Source organism: Lolium perenne, chromosome 1, assembly GCF_019359855.2.
Source record: "Lolium perenne isolate Kyuss_39 chromosome 1, Kyuss_2.0, whole genome shotgun sequence".
Lineage (NCBI taxonomy): Eukaryota > Viridiplantae > Streptophyta > Magnoliopsida > Poales > Poaceae > Lolium > Lolium perenne.
This window is the reverse complement of record NC_067244.2, coordinates 239,189,520-239,211,324: the sequence shown is the minus strand read 5'-3', so window position 1 is coordinate 239,211,324 and position 21,805 is coordinate 239,189,520.

Below are 21,805 nucleotides of genomic sequence, written 5' to 3'. Positions count from 1 at the left end.
CAATGCCACTTCATGAATGTCGACCAAGGTTGAGTATTTGAGGGGTTAGCTAAAAATGGTTTGATGATGTATCAAAATTTGGGAGAGAGGTGATAATAAACATTGGTGGCAATGTTGGAGAATAAAGTACTTTGAGCAAATTATCAAATTGGCCAAGAGATGATGGTGGTGATGGTGGTTGAGACAATGGTAGAGCAAGATTAAGAGAGATGGTGAGTGAAGTAACCATATACTCACAATGAAGAATATGGGGACTTAAATCATGAATTCATGAGGTCAAGGTAATGATGGAAAATAATATAAATTGCTCTACAAATGAGAGGTCAATAGGGAGTGAGTTGAAAGTATCAAATGGTCATCCATTTGATCCAGAATTGGAGGATGGAGGGGATACAATGTGGTGGATCAGAGATGTGCATAAGATGTGCAAGAGTTGTCATTTGAAGATCTTGTTTGAAAAGTATTTGAAACACCTCAATTGTCTAGGGACAATTGGGAATGAACTCAAGTGGGATGAAGTTTGAAAGTGTTGAGATAAAACTAGTTGGAACATAGGGGTTCAAAATATTCTACTTACTTTCTCAAGTAAGGTAGAGTTTTTCTCAAAGGTAAAAATAAGCAAGAGGAAAACAAGAAATGGTATAGGTACCATAAACAAGCTTTTTGTTAAAACAAAGCAAAATAGAAATAATGTTTTATAAATCAATACTTGGTAGAAATGGGATGAAAAACAAAACCCATTTTAGTTCCTTGTTTTCTTTGAAGAGAAATCTTGGAAAGTTTTAATAAAACTAGAAGTAGTTTTGTGACCAAAACTAGAGAAGGAAAACTGTAGGGTTTTTGAGGAGGGAAACTAATTTAGGGAGGAGTGTTCTCAAGGGTAGATGGTGGCTACAAAATGTATCCATCATTCCCACTCTTGGTTTTGTGAAGATTAAACTTGAATAAAAACAAGAGGTAAAAGTGAAGGAAGTGATCTAGAGTTGAATCATTGGATAGGGTATAAGATCAAGTTGAATATATGTGATGCAAGGGTAGAATGAGACATGCAGGATGTGGAAATTGTAGAGGGAGATGCACAGATGAGATCCATGCATTGAGATCACCAAGTTGTGAATTAAGGATGATTGAGCTATCTTGTACCACAAAGAGAAAAATCAAGATGGCACACCCATGTTGTCATCAGGAGAGAGGTTTGATGTAGTAAGAAGGAAAACAATTCTTCCTAAGCCACACATGTGTTTTATTTGGTGAGTTGCTTGTTTAACCACTAGGGGTGTCGTTCTATGAGGTAGCTCAAGACAAAATTCAACAAGCAAATCAAGACAATTCATCTACCAACAGATCAAGGCAATTCATCATAGCAAACAGATCAAGGCAATTCACCTTAATTAGTCTATAGAAAAAGTTTTTGTTCCCCCTGATTTTTGAAATAAGGACAACTAATCAAGGTTGAAAAGTTGGGGTGTTACATGTTGTTTATGATCTTGCATGCTCTCCGTTATTAGTAGAGGCTCTGGCCAAGTTTTTACTCTTAACTCCAAGAGGAAGTATTTATGCTCGATAGTGGGTTCATGCCTCCATTAAATCTGGGACAGTGACAGAAAGTTCTAAGGTTGTGGATGTGCTGTTGCCCCTAGGGATAAAACATTGATGCTATGTCCGAGGATGTAGTTATTGATTACATTACGCACCATACTTAATGCAATTGTCTGTTGTTTGCAACTTAATACTGGAAGGGGTTCAGATGATAACCTGAAGGTGGACTTTTTAGGCATAGATGCATGCTGGATAGCGGTCTATGTACTTTGTCGTAATGCCCAATTGAATCTCACAATATTCATCATATCATGTATGTGCATTGTCATGCTCTCTTTATTTGTCAATTGCCCAACTGTAATTTGTTCACCCAACATGCTATTTATCTTATGGGAGAGACACCTCTAGTGAACTGTGGACCCCGGTCCATTCTTTTAATCGAATACATTCTGCTGCAATACTTGTTCTACTGTTCTCTACAAACAATCATCATCCACACTATACATCTAATCCTTTGCTACAGCAAGCCGGTGAGATTGACAACCTCACTGTTTCGTTGGGACAAAGTACTTTGGTTGTGTTGTGCAGGTTCCACGTTGGCGCCGGAATCCCTGGTGTTGCGCCGCACTACACTCCGTCACCAACAACCTTCAACGTGCTTCTTGACTCCTACTGGTTCGATAAACCTTGGTTTCTTACTGAGGGAAAAACTTGCTGCTGTACACATCATACCTTCCTCTTGGGGTTCCCAACGGACGAGTGCTTTACCGTCACAAGGAAGCTACTTTCTGGCGACGTTGATCCCACGTCAACTCCCACGTCAGCAGGCGCCAAAGTTTTTGAAATCTCATTTTCCTTCCCTTTCCTTGAACATCCATTTTTACAAAGATCTTTCTTTTCATAAACTCACACTTGGGCAAGACCAAAATCTTCCCAAGGTTTTCAACACTTTAAACATGGCATTTCCAAGGGGGTTCCCAACCTAAGGTTTTATTGTGATGAACAAGGCTACAAAAAGGGGCATGATGCTAATCATCATACAAATAGTGGGGTGGTAATTTATGTATCAAAAGAGTCACTTAAAATAAGGAAGTCCAAGTATAGCAAGTGAATGAATAGAATCAACTCAAAAATAATGCAAGTGGCAAAGAAGTGAAATAATGCACAATGCAAATAGGATAAAGACATGAGATCAAAAGATGGCTTGCCTTGGTTTTCTACTTTGTCCCTGGTCTTCTTCCAATTCTTCGAACCCTTCCTCTCCTTCAAACCCGACAATGTTCGAATCTATCGCCGCGAAACAAAAAGGGAACACATTCAACACATTACACCAAACAAATCAACATGCAACAATCAATAGCTAACCACTCAACGACAGGCTACCATAGGGGTTGATAAGGACCTATAGTCCCTACAAAACAACTTTAACATTTTTATTTTAAGAAACCCAAATCATTTTACTTAATAAAGGCATGAGAGCCTCATAAAGTAGCAATTGTCTCTCTGGTTATCACCATGGCATAAACTAATATTGCCTCGTAGATAATACCACACAGAATACAAGTGCACTGGTTTCATGCCAAAAACTTTTATGTTTTATTTTCAAACATTTTTGGAAAAGCAGAAATAATTTTTCTACTTTATTTTGCTCTAAGAATATTGCACAAATACAACAAGCAAAAATTAAAACTATGGATAGATATTCAAACCTAGATCCATCCAAAATTGGATTCACCAATTTTGAAGTTTTAAAATATTTTAAATAATTATCTTACTATTCCGAGGGTCCATTTTAGTGTTTAAATTATTAGAAAATCCCAGATTCTCAAATAAATCTTATCTCTGGTTATGTTGTTTAAAAAACTAATTTGGGTACAACCAAAGTGGTTTCATCCAAAATAATATTTTATGCTCCTAACACAGATTTTGATTAAACTGGTTTTATGATTTATATATCCAAAATTTGACCTAAAATACTCAAACCAGTGCCAAAAGATGGCTATTACCATATGGTTAACTAAAAAATTGGATTTGGATTTAAAATGTTTTTGGAACTCTCAAATTTGAATTAACAAGGATACTGCATGTTTTTACCATTTTAAATTCATAGGAATGTACACCACAAATATTGGTATAATTCCTGTTTCATATGATTATGATTTTACTTAGGATCAGTAAAAAAATTGAATCACCAAAGTTGGATTAATTATGATTTTTTGGTGAATTAAAAGATAATAGCTATGCCTGCAGATTTAATCTCAGAAAAAGAAAAGGAGTTGGTGTGGCCGAATTTTAAATGGGCTGAGCGGACAGAGGGAAGGAGTTCTCTTGCACGGTCTGGCACGACCTGGGGCGGCCATTTTGAGCGAGGGCTTGGGTGCCTGTACTGCGTACACCGGCATGCCTTGATCGGGCCATCCCTGGCATGGTTTTGATCGGGCAAGACAAAGGCCTATGGCCTGGCTCGATTTGGAGATAAAAAAGAGAGTCCAGGGAGAGGGTTGGACAGTTTGGGGACGTATAGAGAAGGGTGCACGAGCAAGAGCAGGTGGAGATGCAAGTTTTTGACCGAAACTTGGCTCAGCCCATCTCCCAAAGAGGAATTTTGTGGAGGAAAGAAAGATGGGAGGGTGCTATCTGGTGCATGATGATGGTCTAGGTTGGGTGCAAGGTTTGCCATGTGCTAATACTATTATGGAAATGATTTAATTCAAAGATGAAATTTGAGTTACTCAAAACAAAAGGAGAGAGAGAGGGTGATGGTATCAATTTGAATCTTGAAGAAAACAATACTTTTTTCGAAATGGGGGAAATATCGCCCCAGCTTCTGCATCCAAAGGATGCACACGGCTTTTTATTAGATTATTCACGAAACCTTACAAGAAAAAATACAAAAGATCAAACTCGAAACAACCTTACTATACCTACAGTGGGATGAAGAGGGTGACAATACACCAACTCAAATTATCCAAAACTAAATGCCTTCTCAGACCGCCCAATAGCAGGTGAGAAACACATCCAGTCGAGCAGACTCTCAGCGCACGCCAACGCACACGCCACAGGAGTTGCTCCCGCCGTCTTCCTCGACTCCATCTTCAAGAGAGATCAACGCATTAACCTTGCAAGACCTGCCGTCGATGCCACCATGACGCCAGACGGCTCCACCCTCCTGCACGTATACATCATCCCGCATCTGTCGTCGATACCCTGCAGCACCATGCCACTGAGACTCAGCGCCAACAATGTGGTAGATGAACACCACTCCACCGAAGTCCGCCAACATCCAGCAGCTGCTCCAAAAACGATGCCCCAAGAGGTACAACGACGCAGGACGCGCCGCCATCGTCCGATCCGGGAGACCCGGACCTAGGGTTTCCCATGGAGTAGCACGAGTGAGATACCGCAGACTGCGTCGACGATGCCTTCAAGAAGGTTACGGCGCGACACGTCGCCATCGTCCGCCAACCGAGGTCAGAACACGGTTTTCACCGGCAGCCGCGCATCCCCAACTTGCCGAGTGTAGTGCCAAGACGGGCAAAGATGACGCCTTCGACAAGGTAACGACGTCGACCGACGCCGCCATCATTCGCCAAGACCGAGGTCGAGGCTCAATTTTCACCGGCCGCCATGACACCCCGGACTAGATCACCATCGCCGGAAACCTGTGTGAGATCCCATGATCCCCCACACAGGACTACCAGCCTGGCCGACCACCTCCGACGAAGAAGAAGGCCGCCTCCTCCATCGAACCCGAGGTTTCTGCCCCGGGCGTCCTCGAACCGCGGGAGAAACCCAAGGTCACCAACCCGCACCGGCGAGAAGCGGAGGGGATGGCGCAAACCGTCCCACCACCAGCCACCACCGGTTGTGCCACCGACGGGAGGTAGGGGAGGCCGCAGCACTCTAGCCACCGCCGCCCCTTCTTCCTCCGACCGCCGCCACCCCGCCATCACACGGGATGGAGGTGGTCTACCGCCGCCACCGTCGAGGGGATGACCCAGCCGCCGTCCCATCCGCGTCAAGAGGGAAAGCCCCCGCCGCCGCCACGCCCCGAGGTCTTTGCCCCGGCGGTGCTGCCGCTGGCGGCGGTGGCGGGAGGAGGAGAGTTGGGGTTGAGGGCGGCTAGGTTTGGGAGGGGTTGGGAGGAGTTCTCCTGATGTATGGTCTTGTGGCGGTTGCGGATGTCTGATTTCAACTTCTGAAGAAAACAATACAAAGCACATAGTGTAGATGAGAAGGAGTAGTGGTGATATTTTGGAAGGTTTTAAATTGCACAAGAGATAAGGGCTAGATGAGAGCATGGTTCATCACATAGTTTTTGTTAGGAGTACAGATTGGTAGGTTTACCCATTCCAAAATCAAGTATAGGAGGGAAATACATAGGTAGGAAAAGCTATGCAATGAGAAAGAATAAAATAGGCATAAGACTCAATTTCAAGATCTTAGGAAATGTGGTTTTTTTTACTAAAACCTAAGAGAGGTTTTTCGTGGGAGATAGGGAAAAGAATTATTAGAGTTCTAGAGTTAGAAAGGAATCCTCTTTTGGATATTTCTTAAAGATGAGGATCTTAAGAGTGGAGGTTATCAAGGCACAAGATGGTTAGGATAAGTTGGATTTGGAGAGGTAGATATATATAAATGGAGATTAAATATTAGTTGGACAAATGATCTCTTTCCATGATCATGCAAGGGATTAAAAGATGGATCATTGAGATGTATAAAAGGTAAAGACAATGCCATGGATATTTGATCACAGATCAAATAGCTTTTAATTTGGTATCTATGGCCTTGTTTTGATTTAAAACTAGATAAAAAGGTTTACTTGGAAATTTTGAAAAGAGAGAGGATTTTAGAGGAGTAGAATGATCCATAGAGGAAATAAAATATGGATCATTCCCTTTTATTTTTAGGAACCAGAACTACATATAAAATCTTTCACAAGATTTTGAAGTCACACAAAATTATGGTAAACCATTTGGGAAGTACTTTGGGTCAAAAACCAAGAATACCTTTAGAAACCCTTGTTGAGATACTATGATCTGAGGTGACCATAGCCAATTTGAAAATAAAGGTTTTGGCAAGATCTATTGAATTAAGAATTTTTAGTCATAGGACAAAACAAAAAGAGGTTGTGTGGTTTAGTTCAAAAGGTTTAATATTTTTGAAGAGAGGAGGTTAAGGTGATATAAGAGTGACCATAGCCTAACTATTTTTCTTGAGACCTGAAGATGTGAGTTGAGGTACTTATGAAAAGACACCAAGCAAATGAGAAATAAGATTTATATGTAGTGGAAAGGAAGACAAGTTTCAAGGGCCACACATGTGTTTTATTTAGTGAGTTTCTAAAAAAAATTAATACTGGAGGTGTTGTTCCTTGAGGTGGCTTAATTATGACAATGGTTAACAATCACATCAAGACAGTTCATCTACCAGCAGATCAAGGCAATTCATTCTAAGAAAGAGATCAACAAAATTCATCTTAGCAAAGAGATCAAGGCAATTCATCCTAATTAGCCTTTAGAAAAAATTGTTCCCCCTTATTTTTGGCACTTTGGAAAATTAAACAAGGTTTCAAAAGTTGGGGCGTTACAAGGAGAGTGCCGCAGAAGGTAGAAACACGAAAACAGAGGCTGTAGCAGAGAAGATTGGAGGGGCAAACTCTGTCAGGATCACCACTGGAGGGATCTCCACCTTCTCCAACGTATTCATCATCATCACCATGATCAAGGGGGAGTAGTCCACCTCTAGACTACGGGTTTGTGGCAGTAGCTTAATCTATTTCTATCATGTTCTTCATAGTTCTTAGTGCCATATGAGATGCCCTACATGATTATGGCCATATTTGTTATACCTATGTGGTGGATCCTTATTCTACGATGTTGTGCTATGAGATCTGACCATACACTAAACCACAACACAAAAATGCATACCGACGTTTTAAGTTGTTGGTCGGTAATAGTTGTTTACGCTGATAGATTGTGGGTCGGGAATATCTAAATCTTTGATGTCAAACCGTCGGTCGGCACAACTATTACGGCCATCGAACGATCGGTCGGGATCAAAATGCCGACCAACTGTTAGTTAGGCCTCCTAGGTGCGGCAACGATTCCTTCCTCGGCGCCTCTGTGCGTGAAATTTTTGGGACCAAATCCAAGGCGTGCCCCGCGAGCGCTTACAACTTGTGCGCGGCAAATGAAAAATAAAATAAGTCGTGGGCTCGTGGTAGCATTTACCTATTCGCTCCCCATCTTCCCAACCCTAGCCCTGCGCCGCCACCCCTTGTCCATGCCGTCACCTTCGCTAACCGGCTCCCTGCCGCCTCTGCGTCCCCAACCCTACTCAGCAGCTCCAGCTCCACATTTCTTCCCCTACCTGGCTATCCTTCCCTCTGCTGGTTAAGGCTCCTTCGCTGCCACGGTGGTTCCCAATTTAGTGCGGCGCATCGGCCTCCACAGGACACCGCTGCTAGCGCTTCACCTGTATCCAACCGTCTGCGTGACATCGTATACCTGAAGCACATGTCTTCCATCTCCGGTATCTCCCTAACCAAGGTAAGTGCCCCGATCTGTAGCTCCAGATCCACCTTTTTTTTCTCCTGATCTGGAGCAGTGAACGATTGACAAGAAGTGTTGATGAAATTTTAATGGTGGAGTATCTGTATGAGCCGTACGACTTTTCCACATCTCTAGATGCTCATGTGTGTTATCGTTATATGATAATTTTAATACTGGAGTATGTGTATATGCCGTACCACTTTTCCACATCTCTAGATCTCCGTATGTATTCTTGAACTGGTGTTTAGCTATTTAAAATTTTCACGATGAGCTGATGTTTATTCACCGGTTTGCAAAAAAAAAAACCTATTCATTTCTGTATACCCTTACGGCCTTACAGTAGAAGTATTGACCTTTGTAGTACTATTTCTTTTCTAGCACAATATTTTATATTTATAATATTGTCTTTTTGTATGGTGGTCAAATAAAGAAACTCCAAGCTTCAAAATCCTTCATTGTATATGTTTCATATGCTTATGATCTAGTAATACTTCAAGTATACTACCTTTTGACTGCACTAAATCTCAAACTGAGCGCTAATTATAATAATGTTAATTGCTTGACTGCTTTATGGTCAGTTTTGCAGCATGCTAGTGTTAGTAGCATTGGCAAGTACTTGTTTCATTAGAGCTGTCACGGAGTTGTTATCTATGCACCCAACCATATGTTTCAAAAATCATTATTCATATTAGTGTTCTTTTGATCACTGCAGGTCAAGTAAAGGCAGTTTATAAATGGAAACTCAAAGATGCAGGTACCTATGCAAATGATATCTCGGTTTGTATTGATTATGCATATATGCTTCACTTGTGTTTCATGTAGGATAGTCATGAGTTGGTTCTATGAAATAAAATTGTTAATTTATGATTAATTGTGGTTGCATGTCTTTTCTATTACAACTATTATCACTTTGGTGCCTCTGAAATGCCCAGACACCTAGAGCATGACAGAACCTCTTGAACTATTTGTTTCATGATATATTGCAAGATGGCTCTAAATAGATATGTGATGAGGTTTTCGAAGGTCTGAAGATAAATTGGAAATAACTAAGCTTTTTTATAATATATATTGTGTGCAAGATGTATTGATAGATGCATATTATGTACCCCATTCTTAAGTATATGTTCTGATCCAACTTATATGCAAGAACGTGTGTGGGGTGATGTGTGTATTAGATGGAGTAGCATGGTTGTAGTGATTGAATAGTGACAATAAATTCATGATCTATTATGGTTTTGCCTTTTGTTTTCCTACCTCACTAGGGATAAAGTATATGCATGTGCTATGTTTGTCACGTGACAAATGTGATGATCTTGTTTGTTCAAGGTAGCATATTTGATATTCAAACATCTAGTCAAAGTACTTATGGCTATGCTCTATTAATTTTTAATACAAGATTGCATGGAGATTTCCCTTTCTTGTGGAGTATAAGAGAGATGGCATCATCTCTATGTTGGGACGTGATGCCCATATGAATGCGTATCTTTCACATGTTATTATTTTACATTTTTATATCTCATTGATAAATTACTATTTGTCCACTACAACTTAAAAGAGAGAATAGTCAAGTGAGCCCATAAACCTCGGTCCACTTTTTATCATAAGAAACATTGTTATCTTGTTTTTTATTTGCTGCACTATTTTAATCCGAAAATACAAAAATATTTACTTTTCTTATTTGCATACAAAACACCCAAAACAATCAACCCCTTTACTGTTCTTACTTCGTTATTTTATTTTATTTAGTTTTACTCGCTTTATTATTACTTTTGTTTTATTTACTTCCACTAAACCTTGTGCTTGACAACCACACAGTGGAGTTAGGGACACAAGGCTTTATTCTACTTTGCAGGATTGCTAGAAGAAGAGAGAAGAGAACACTCTTTGCTCAGTTCCTCGGGAGTTCGATATAAACCCTCTAGTCACCCTTGTGGGGAAATACTCTGCTGACACAACACACTGCACTTGGAGTCCCAACGTCATCAAGACATTTTCTCGCACTGTTGTCGGGGAGCTGAAAAGAGTTACATCATAGTGGTTGTTGCGTAAGAGGTATTTTCTAGAAGAATCTTCTTACAACTGTGTCTCACCTTAGCTTGGGGAGGTAACACCACTGTGAGCTTTTTTTTATCTCTTTTAGATTTTGCATTGTATTTTATTTGTCTTTTTTAGTCTTTGCTTGCTTGATTTTATTCTTTTCTTGTTAGTTATTTTTCATAAAAATTGAAAAACGCATAAAAATTAGTAGTAACTATCTTTTGAAAATCATGGTGGAAAGAAATACTAAGTTGTGTGATGACACAAACACTCCTAGTGATCACTTTATTGCTAAACCTATCACTACACATGTGATAACAATTGAAAGATTTGAAGTAAGCCCTGGGTTATTTAATCTTATAACTAGGGAACACTTTGGCGGTAGTTCTAGTGAATATACCTCTATGCATTTACATGATTTCTATGAAATTTGTGATATGAAAAAATATAAAAATGTGGAAAACAATATTGTCAAGTTCAAATTATTCCCATTTTCGCTTAGAGGAAGAAAGGCTAAATAATGGTTATTATCATTGCCTACCGCTAGTATCAACTCTTTGGATGATCTTAAAGAAGCTTTCATTAATAAGTATTACCCACATGTTAAGATCTTACAGAATCGAAATAGCTTCCTATTGTAAGAGCAAGATCTATGACCCTTGTTTTCTGTGTTTGATAATAACACTCGAACAATTCTAACCGTGCACAAAGATTATCTTTGATGAATTTGTAGGTGTACGGTGCCCTCGCTGAACACACCATGATCGAAAGACTGAAGCGTAGATCTTAGGTTTTCTGGTTTTGTGTGTGTGTCGTGAGGTAACATGGTAGGAGAGGAAAAGAGGAAAAAGTTGTTTTAGCCCTTGCGGTACTACCGGTACCAGGAGCGGTAGTACCGCTACCCCTGCAGGTACCGTCCGAGATACCGCTCTGAGGGTTACACATGGAATTGCCTCACAGAACACGTTACGGTACCTTTACGGTACCGTGAGCGGTACTACCGCTCGGACTCGATCTCAGAGCGGTAGTACCGCTTCCAGAAGCGGTAGTACCACTTAGGCAAAAACAGCATGTAACGGTTGGATTTGGAGGGACCTATATAAAGGCCCCTTCTTCTCCAGCCAGCCTAGTTCTTCTCTCTCTCTCCTCCATTGTTGCTGAGCTCAAAATTGAGGGGATCTCCTCATCCACCCAACCAATCTTGCTCATATTTTGAGAGGTGGTGGAGGAGACCCCGATCTATCATTCTACCGAGAGAAAGTTCACCAATTTGTGGTAGTCCTTAGTGGATCTTGTTGTTAGGGTTCCTTGGTGGAAGAGCTTCTTGGTGGAGCACTGGAGAGCTTCTTGGTGGAGCACTTGAAGAGCTTTTTGGTGGAGCACTGGAAGAGCTTCTTGGTGGAGTATTGGAAGGGTTCCTTTGGTGGAGCATTGGAGATGGGTTCCTATGGTGGAGCATTGGAGATGTGCAGCTATGGAGCCTAGCTTGGTGATGTACTAGCTCCATAGGGTGTTGGGAGCATCCTTGTGTGTGGAGCTCGCCCCAACCTTGTGAAGGAATCACCGCCTCGACCGGTGCCTTAGTGGAAGAGGGAGAGCACCTTCGTGGAGCTCTCTCGAGGAAGAAGGTGAGGCCTTCCTTCGTGGTGTGGCCGTCTAGTCTCTTGTGTGAGACTAGCACCTCTTCAACGCAGACGTACTTCCTGTTGTGGAAGGAACTGCGGTAAACAAACCTCGCCTCGCCTCCGTGCCCTCCGGTTGTCTCGCTCCTTACTCTTACTATCTTGTTGATTCCTTTACTTGTTGCACTTGTCCTAGCATCATTGTAGGAACCCTGCTATTGCTAAAGTTATCACCTTTACCTTCCGTTGCGCTAAAATTGAAAAAGGTTAAAACTTGCCGTAGCGCCATTCACCCCCCCTCTTGTTCGCTACGATCCATTCAAGTGGTATCAGAGCGAGGTTTTCTTGCTCGGGCTTAACCGCCTAAGAAATGGCCGAACAAGAGGTGGTTGTGAATGGAGTCCTTCCCCGTGAGCAATCATCTCCATCATCAAGTGCCGATAATACTCCGGCTACTTTGCATGACCTCAAGAAATTGGAGTCATCCATTGTATCTCAATTGAAGGCGATGATGATGGAGTTGATTACTCCAAAAACTAACCCCATCATAGATACCAATAGAGGTGTCAATGTTTCATCATCACAAGTCGACACTTTTCCTTGTGTTGAGATTGTTGAGCAATCAATAAATTCACATCGGGAAAATGATCTTGAGGATGTTGACACCTCATCAAAGGGGAAGGATGTTTCTCCATCAAGTGATTATGACTTAGATGTTCCTTTGCTCTTGCCTTGCATCTCAACTCATGGTCCGCCAACATTACTTGAATCTAATAGCTTTGGTGATTGGAAACTCTTAATGCATTCTTATGTGCGCAGCACCTCTACCGAGCTTTGGCGTATCATCGAAGAAGGATATTCACCACAAGACCCAATGAACTTGACAAGAAGGGAAGTGGTGGACCACCAACTCAACGCCATCGCCATCGACATGATTCACTTGGCCATTGCTCCCAAGGACCGCGCTCTTATCCGCTCGCTCAAGACCACCAAGGAAGCTTGGAACGAACTTGACAAGCTCTACTTCCTTGGAAATGGAAGTATACAATGCTCTCATTTTAGTGAAGTGATGGCCAACGACTTTGTCATGATAGAGGGAGAATCGCCCGAAGAGATGTATCAACGCCTTATTGCCCTCGCCATCCAAATGCAAGACCTTGGAGCGACTTTTGTGGATGACCGTTGGATCGAGAAAAAGTTCTACAATGCTCTACTTCCTTGGAGTAGAAGCAAGAAACCAAACTCGAAATCAAGGGACTCTTGCTTCAATTGTCGCAACAAAAGTCACTTCGTTGCGGATTGTCTCTACAAGCCAAGGGATTTATATGGTGGATACCTCATTCGTAAGAGCAAGTTTAGACCCCTTCCCAAACGCCTCCCCAAGCTACTCCCCGACAATCATGTCACCGAGATTTCCTCCACCGTGAAGCCTAGAACTAACATGGTGGAAAATGAAGGACTTGGAAAGAAGAAGGAATTGGAGCTTATCTCTCTCACCCAAGCTTATGAGGATCAAGATTATGCTCTCGGTTGGTTGGACAAGCTCAAGACAAAGAAGGATTATCTTGAAGAAGATCATGAATGGTCAATTGAGGATGTTGCAACCTTTGCCAAGAAGAAAGAAGATGAAGGTCCTAATTCATGTTGTGACAAGCTCCTTGACGAAGTATGCTTCTTGAGAAAACACAATGCAAAGTTCTTGGATGTCATCTCAACTCAAGAGGAGGCTCTAGATGAATACTATCGCTTGAGTAAAGAGAAGGTTCAATGTTGTGATCATGAAGAAGAGATTGCCACCCTAAAGAAACACAAGGCCAAGCTAGTCGAAGTGAACGAGAGGCAAAATGAGTCCTTGTTGGAGTGGATCCGTTTGAGCAAAGAAAAGGTCACTTGTTGTAACCATGAGGATGAAATTGCTTATCTTAAGAGAAGCAAGGACAAACTTATGGTGATCAAGCTTATGCAAGACGAAGCCATAGAAGAATACAAACGCTCAAGCAAGGATTACATTTGCCGTAATCATGAGGACGACATTGCCACCTTGGAGAGACACAAGCATTCACTCTTGAGAATGAATTCTCTTCTTGAGGAAGCTCTAGTGAACCGAGAAGATGAAGCTAATGACTTGAGGTCCGAGATTGAGAGTCTCCAAATTCAAGTCCAATTCTTGGAAGGAGTCATTGAAGCCCACGAGGACTTATGCAATGAAGGAGAAGTGGCAATTATGCCAAAGAAGATTGAGAGAGAAGGAAGGATCAATGAAGCTAAAAATATGAAGGTAGGGCCCATTGAAAAGTGGGCTCCTATTTCCAACTCTTGATCCATGAAGGGCCTTGCTTTCGGAGGTGCTTTTTGGGTGGTTATCTTGAAGCCACAAGTCTTATGTCCGGAAGCAAGGAATTTGTTATCGTCATCAAGTCCGTATATCTATCTTCCACATGACGACGACACAAGCAAGCTTAAAGGTATTGGAGCCTTGACAAGGTGGTGTCCTACCTTGTCAAGACTCTTACATATATACTCGTTGTTCATTGCTCTACACTCTTGGGTCTTTGTACCTACTATTATGAACATGTAGTGGTCCTCTTGTGGAGCTAGTCTCTTCAAGAGGCCACGGTCTAGGACTAATGGAATTTGCTTCGTTGTGTAGAGATTGTGTTTTGTAGGAATTGTGTTGAAAGGAAATGAATCATGATGAAGTTTCTCAAACAATTTCGATACAAGTTCTATGACATAATCCTTGCAAGAAGAAGCAACAATGGAATGGAGTTTGTTGTCAAGATCTTGGATTTCTTCATTGGCAAAGAAGGAGTCCACCTTTTGCTCCTAGCCATACTCTTACCCTAACCTCATAGGGTTGCCGGAAGTGAGAGACAAACCTAAGAAGACACTCAAGCATAATGATGGAGTATGAGTCTATTGGGAGGTTTGTGGTATTGAGTGATGAGACCTTACGATGGAAATAATAGTTCTTTGGAGAAGGCGAAGTGCTTCTTGTGAGAAAGGAGATGCAATTCCCCCGATTACCATAGGAAGGATGAGTGTTGGCACACGCCAATCTCAAAAGCTACCCTCTATGAGTACCGGGGAAGGACGAAGTTCCATCTACATGGAGCCATCTACACCACAAGGCCAAGTCTCTTCCGTTGGACAACCAAGTGCTAGGTCACCTCTTCCACAACCTCAAGTTCGGCATCAACATCAACGAGGTCAAGGCGAGGACCCAAATCATAATGAAGATCAAGGAATGTCACAAGAACCTATCCTCTTGATCGATTCTCGCCGGGATGCTAAAGCGTCAAGACTCACTCATAATTCAAGCAAAGAACAAGACATATTCACGAGCAAGATATGATGGGATTCAACGGTATAGCAATCCCGAGTATCAATTCTTCCCGAATGCGCCCAACAAGACAATGGACTCTCTCTCTATCGATTATTGTCAAGGTTTGCCTCTCCACCCTTGTGCTTCTCACCCGGATATTGTGTCATAAGTGGATACCTATACCACTCTTGTGCCATATGTCTAGGTGTAGAGCACGCATGAACATAGGGGGAGTGCGGTTTAAATTATTGAGCTATCCCTCCCCCCATAATGCACAAAGAAACCCAAAAGCATATGCCATTCGTCAATCAAGTGACTATGAGCTTCATGTTGAGTTGTAGTCGTGAGTCCTAGGTCTCTATGCGACCTCACACTACCAAACTCTTACACGGTGGCTTCGGCCACCAAACCTCCTCCTCGAGGAGTTTTTGTTCTCTTTGTTTTCTTTGTTTTTCTTTTCTTTTCGTATTTTTGTTTGTCGTTTCTTCTTTTCTCTTTGTTTCTTCACGGGAGATTCACCCAAGCTTGGCTTTTCTTAAGTTGATTCTTGCAAGCTTGGTTGGGTAGTACCTTAACAGTTCCGTAATCTAATCCCAAGCCATCACCTATCTCTTGAGCCAACTCAGTCTAAAAGCACAAGTCTACACCAAAATCTGATGTTTCTGAATTTGGAGGACGGTACTACCGCTTCTTGGGGCGGTACTACCGCTCTGGGGCAGTTCTCTGACGAAACTGAACAATTATCCCCAGAATGGTACTACCGCTCTAAGTACCGGGCCAGTACCGGTAAGCGGTACTACCGCTTTTAGGAGCAGTACTACCGCTTGCATCCTTTGACAAGAGGTACCGGTTGGGGTCGGGTTTACCCCAAACCACCACAAATCCTCTTCCTCCTCAAGTCAAAGGCGCCTCCAAGCTCAAGAACTCGAGGAGATCGGCCCCGATCTCCTTTTCCAGCCGCCGCCGGCCAAATCTCCTCTGTGGAGAAGCTTCCCCAACCTCTTCTCCGCCATGTCCTCCGGTATGAGCCCTGATTTCTCTCTCTAGGGTGTGTTGAACTCCCTAGATGCATATGTTAGGGTTTGTTGGAGTTTTGTGGTGAAGAAGCATTCTTGGAAGCTATTCTTGTGCAGGGATACTAGCTAGTAACAATGTGTGACTCTAGATCGATTTTCACCTTGAACTCGATCTCGATTTGGCTGTGCAGAGCTTAAGCGGTAGTACCGCTCATCCTTGGGCGGTACTACCGGCCAAAGCGGCACTACCGGTCTGGGTTGCAGTACTACCGCTCTGACTAAAGTCACCAATGTTGCTTGTTAGTGTCCTCTTTGATTCTTAAGTTCTCGGCTTGTGCACTTATCCCCTATTCCCTCCCAAACCTTTGCTATTCACAGGAGCACCTAGGACCCGTGGTGGCAAAGTCAAGCCTTCCTCTCGTCGTCATCGAGAGGAAGACGTGCAAGAGGAGATTGTACCGGCAAGAACCACCAAGCGACAGAGGGAAACAGCTGCGGGCACAAGGGGCCCACAAAAATCAATGGTTGACATCAAGAAAGGCCAATTCATGGAAATTCGAGGAGCCAATCCTTATTTGCTACCAAGAAATGCTCGTCAATGCCCCAATCACTTCTTTCATCATGTCAACCAAGAGAGGATCTTCAATGAGGTCTATGGGGCCAAGGAGTTCAAATGTTGCCCCCAAGATTCCATCAGCATGGACAAGCTCAACTCCAACCTCGAGTATTTCGGAGAAGCTCTTGAGATTTGTGAAGAACAAGGACTGACACCTCTGATGACCTTCTCTCACAACTACTCAAAAGAGGTGATATGCCAATTCTACGCCACAGCCGTCTTCCTTGAGGATGAAGGAGGTTTTCGCTCGTTGAAATGGATGACTAGGGAGCATGTGATGAAGGCCACGTGGGAGGAGTTTGCTAGAGGGATTGGATATGAGCTTCTTGACAATAACACCAACATCTTCAAGATTCACTTTCAGCCAAAGCCAATGGCCAAAGAGAAGATGGCCGACCTCTACATTCCCGAAAGGACGTTGTGTGGAAGTGCTTATCACCTTCTCCCCGTCTACGACATCATGAATCGGATCTATCGCAGCACCATCAATCCCAAGCACACCAACCATGATGAAGTGCACGGTTTTCTTGTCAACCTTCTTGTGCGCACTCATGAGATGAGGGGCCGCGGCAAGCAGCTGGACGTCATGGACTATATTTGGCATGAGATGCGTGACTGTGCTTTTCTTCGCAAGCTCCCTCAATATGTCCCCTACATTATGAGACTCATTTGCCTTAAGTGGGAACAAGCGGGCCGTGGAGATCTTCTTGAGCAATGTCGTCCCAACATCACTATCCATAAGGAGAAGAGTCCTCTTGTCAAGAAACATGATCCTTCAAGGTTCGGCAAGGGAGCTCCCAAGGACAAGGATGAAGACGAAGGCGATAGCGACGACTCCGACTATGTGCCCAACTCCATCAAGCAAAAGGGCCTCTTCGCCAAGCTCACCGCCCGCCTCAAGAAGTCCTTTTGCTTCAAGAGGGATCTCGAAGATAGGATGTATCAAGCTCATGACGACAACAAGAAGATCCGCCAACGCCAAAAGGCCATGATGAGGCACATGCAACTCCCGGTCTCCGAGGGCTCCGAGGACAACATTACTCCTCCCGGTGAGTGGAAGTCGAAGCTCGTTTGGTCAAGCTCCGAAGACTCCATCCCCGAGCGACCTCATGGCAAGGGCCTTGCCCAAGAAGATGATGATGATGAAGGGGAGTATGCGGAAGAGGAGGACGTCGAGGATGAGGGTGATGAGGACGAGGATGATGATGACGAGGAGGATGACGACGACGAGTGATTCCCTTGGGACGTTAGTATGCTTCTTCTCTCTTTTTGGTGTCTCGATGCCAAAGGGGGAGAAGTTGATCTATTAGGATGGGAATTTGCATGGGGATGCCAAGGGCTTGGTGGCTTCGTTTTGGTTCTTTCGGCCTTGGCATCAAACCTTTTCCCTAGTTATTCGGAACTTTTTTAGTATGTGTGTTTGCTACTCTATTCATGGATCTCCCGATCCCCCGTTTGTATTAAGACTTAATCATTCGTAGCCTAATGGTCTTCACTATTTATCCTTGATTGGCTACATCAATCCTATGGAGGCTTTTATTATTGTGAGTTTGGGTTTTCTCTCAAGGCAAAGGTATGAAAAATTTCACCCAAACTCTCCTATATGCACTTATACTTGCCTCCATAGTGTGCGTGTGCTATATGATCTTGTCATATGTTCTTCTTAGCACTTATGTTTGGTTTGTAGAATCTAGGGGGAGTTTCTCTCTAGGATGTGTGCATTTGTATACAAATGCATATTCTAAAATATGCACACATCTAGGGGGAGCTTCTCCCACTCTTACAAATCATATACCTTATCATAATATCTTATGAATTATTGCAAATTCGTGTGTTGTCATCAAACACCAAAAAGGGGGAGATTGTAAGAGCAAGATCTATGACCCTTGTTTTGTGTGTTTGATAACAACACTCGAACAATTCTAACCGTGCACAAAGATTATCTTTGATGAATTTGTAGGTGTACGGTGCCCTCGCTGAACACACCACGATCGAAAGACTGAAGCGTAGATCTTAGGTTTTCTGGTTTTGTGTGTGTGTCGTGAGGTAACATGGTAGGAGAGGAAAAGAGGAAAAAGCTGTTTTAGCCCTTGCGGTACTACCGGTACCAGGAGCGGTAGTACCGCTACCCCTGCTGGTACCGCCCGAGATACCGCTCTGAGGGTTACACATGGAATTGCCTCACAGAACACGTTACGGTACCTTTATGGTACCATGAGCGGTAGTACCGCTCGGTACTACCGCTCACGGTACCGCTCAAGTACCGTAACGCGTTACGGTCGTACCGCTGTGATACCGCTTCGGTACCGCTTCGAGTCCAGTAAGCTCTGGACCCTATTGCGGTACCTCGAGCGTACCGCATGCGGTACTACCGCAATGTGTCCACGTGGACAAGTTCAGTGGGGACTCGATCTCAGAGCGGTAGTACCGCTTCCGCTTAGGCAAAAACAGCATGTAACGGTTGGATTTGGAGGGACCTATATAAAGGCCCCTTCTTCTCCAGCCAGCCTAGCTCTTCTCTCTCTCTCTCTCTCCTCCATTGTTGCTGAGCTCAAAATTGAGGGGATCTCCTCATCCACCCAACCAATCTTGCTCATATTTTGAGAGGTGGTGGAGGAGACCCCGATCTATCATTTTACCGAGAGAAAGTTCACCAATTCGTGGTAGTCCTTAGTGGATCTTGTTGTTAGGGTTCCTTGGTGGAAGAGCTTCTTGGTGGAGCACTGGAGAGCTTCTTGGTGGAGCACTGGAAGAGCTTCTTGGTGGAGCACTGGAAGAGCTTCTTGGTGGAGTATTGGAAGGGTTCCTTTGGTGGAGCATTGGAGATGGGTTCCTATGGTGGAGCATTGGAGATGTGCAGCTATGGAGCCTAGCTTGGTGATGTACTAGCTCCATAGGGTGTTGGGAGCATCCTTGTGTGTGGAGCTCGCCCCAACCTTGTGAAGGAATCACCGCCTCGACCGGTGCCTTAGTGGAAGAGGGAGAGCACCTTCGTGGAGCTCTCTCGAGGAAGGTGAGGCCTTCCTTCGTGGTGTGGCCGTCTAGTCTCTTGTGTGAGACTAGCACCTCCTCAACGCAGACGTACTTCCTGTTGTGGAAGGAACTGCGGTAAACAAACCTCGCCTCGCTGATGTCTACGTTCCCCCTCCTTTCCTGTAGACAGTGTTGGGCCTCCAAGAGCAGAGGTTTGTAGAACAGCAGCAAGTTTTCCCTTAAGTGGATCACCCAAGGTTTATCGAACTCAGGGAGGAAGAGGTCAAAGATATCCCTCTCATGCAACCCTGCAACCACAAAGCAAGAAGTCTCTTGTGTCCCCAACACACCAAATAGGTGCACTAGTTCGGCGAAGAGATAGTGAAATACAGGTGGTATGAATATATGTGAGCAGTAGCAACGGTGCCAGAAAATAGCTTGCTGGCGTGTAGTTGATGGTGGTAGTATTGCAGCAGTCGTAACACAGTAAAACAGTAAACAAGCAGCGATAGCAGTATTTAGGAACAAGGCCTAGGGATTACACTTTCACTAGTGGACACTCTCAACATTGATCACATAACAGAATAGATAAATGCATACTCTACACTCTTGTTGGATGATGAACACATTGCGTAGGATTACACGAACCCTCAATGCCGGAGTTAACAAGCTCCACAATAATGTTCATGTTTAAGTAACCTTATAGTGTAAGATAGATCAAAGGACTAAACCAAGTACTAGCATAGCATGCACACTGTCACCTTCATGCATATGTAGGAGGAATAGATCACATCAATATTATCATAGCAATAGTTAACTTCGCAATCTACAAGAGATCATGATCATAGCATAAACCAAGTACTAACACGGTGCACACTGTCACCTTTACACACGTGCAGGAGGAATAGAACTACTTTAATAACTTTGCTAGAGTAGCACATAGATAGTAGTGATACAAAACTCATATGAATCTCAATCATGTAAAGCAGCTCATGAGATCATTGTATTGAAGTACATAGTAGAGAGATTAACCACATAGCTACCGGTACAGCCCCGAGCCTCGATGGAGAACTACTCCCTCCTCATGGGAGCAGCAGCGGTGATGAAGATGGCGGTGGAGATGGCAGCGGTGTCGATGGAGAAGCCTTCCGGGGGCACTTCCCCGCTCCGGCAGGGTGCCGGAACAGAGACTCCTGTCCCCCAGATCTTGGCTTCGCGATGGCGGCGGCTACGGGAAGGTTTACGTGGGTTTCGTCGAACGCCTCGGGGTTTTCGCGACGGAGGCTTTATATAGGCGAAGAGGCGGCGCGGGAGGGCTTCTGGGGCCCACACCATAGGGCGGCGCGGCCCCCTCGGCCGCGCCAGGGTGTGGTGTGGGGCCCCAGGGGCTCCCCTGGCGGCTCGCGGGTGTACTGGATGGTCCCGGGAAAAATAGGAACCTGGGCGTTGATTTCGTCCGATTCCGAGAATATTTCGTTACTAGGATTTCTGAAACCAAAAACAGCAGAAAACAGGAACTGGCACTTCGGCATCTTGTTAATAGGTTAGTTCCAGAAAATGCACGAATATGACATAAAGTGTGCATAAAACATGTAGATAACATCAATAATGTGGCATGGAACATAAGAAATTATCGATACGTCGGAGACGTATCAGCATCCCCAAGCTTAGTTCTGCTCGTCCCGAGCAGGTAAAACGATAACACAGATAATTTCTGGAGTGACATGCCATCATAAACTTGATCATACTTATTTGTAAAGCATATGTAGTGAATGCAGCGATCAAAACAATGTATATGACATGAGTAAACAAGTGAATCATAAAGCAAAGACTTTTCATGAATAGCACTTCAAGACAAGCATCAATTAAGTCTTGCATAAGAGTTAACTCATAAAGCAATAATTCAAAGTAAGGCATTGAAGCAACATAAAGGAAGATGAAGTTTCAGCGGTTGCTTTCAACTTATAACATGTATATCTCATGGATAATTGTCAATGTAAAGCAATATAACAAATGCAATATGCAAATATGTAGGAATCAATGCACAGTTCACACAAGTGTTTGCTTCTTGAGGTGGAGAGAAATAGGTGAACTGACTCAACATTGAAAGTAAAAGAATGGTC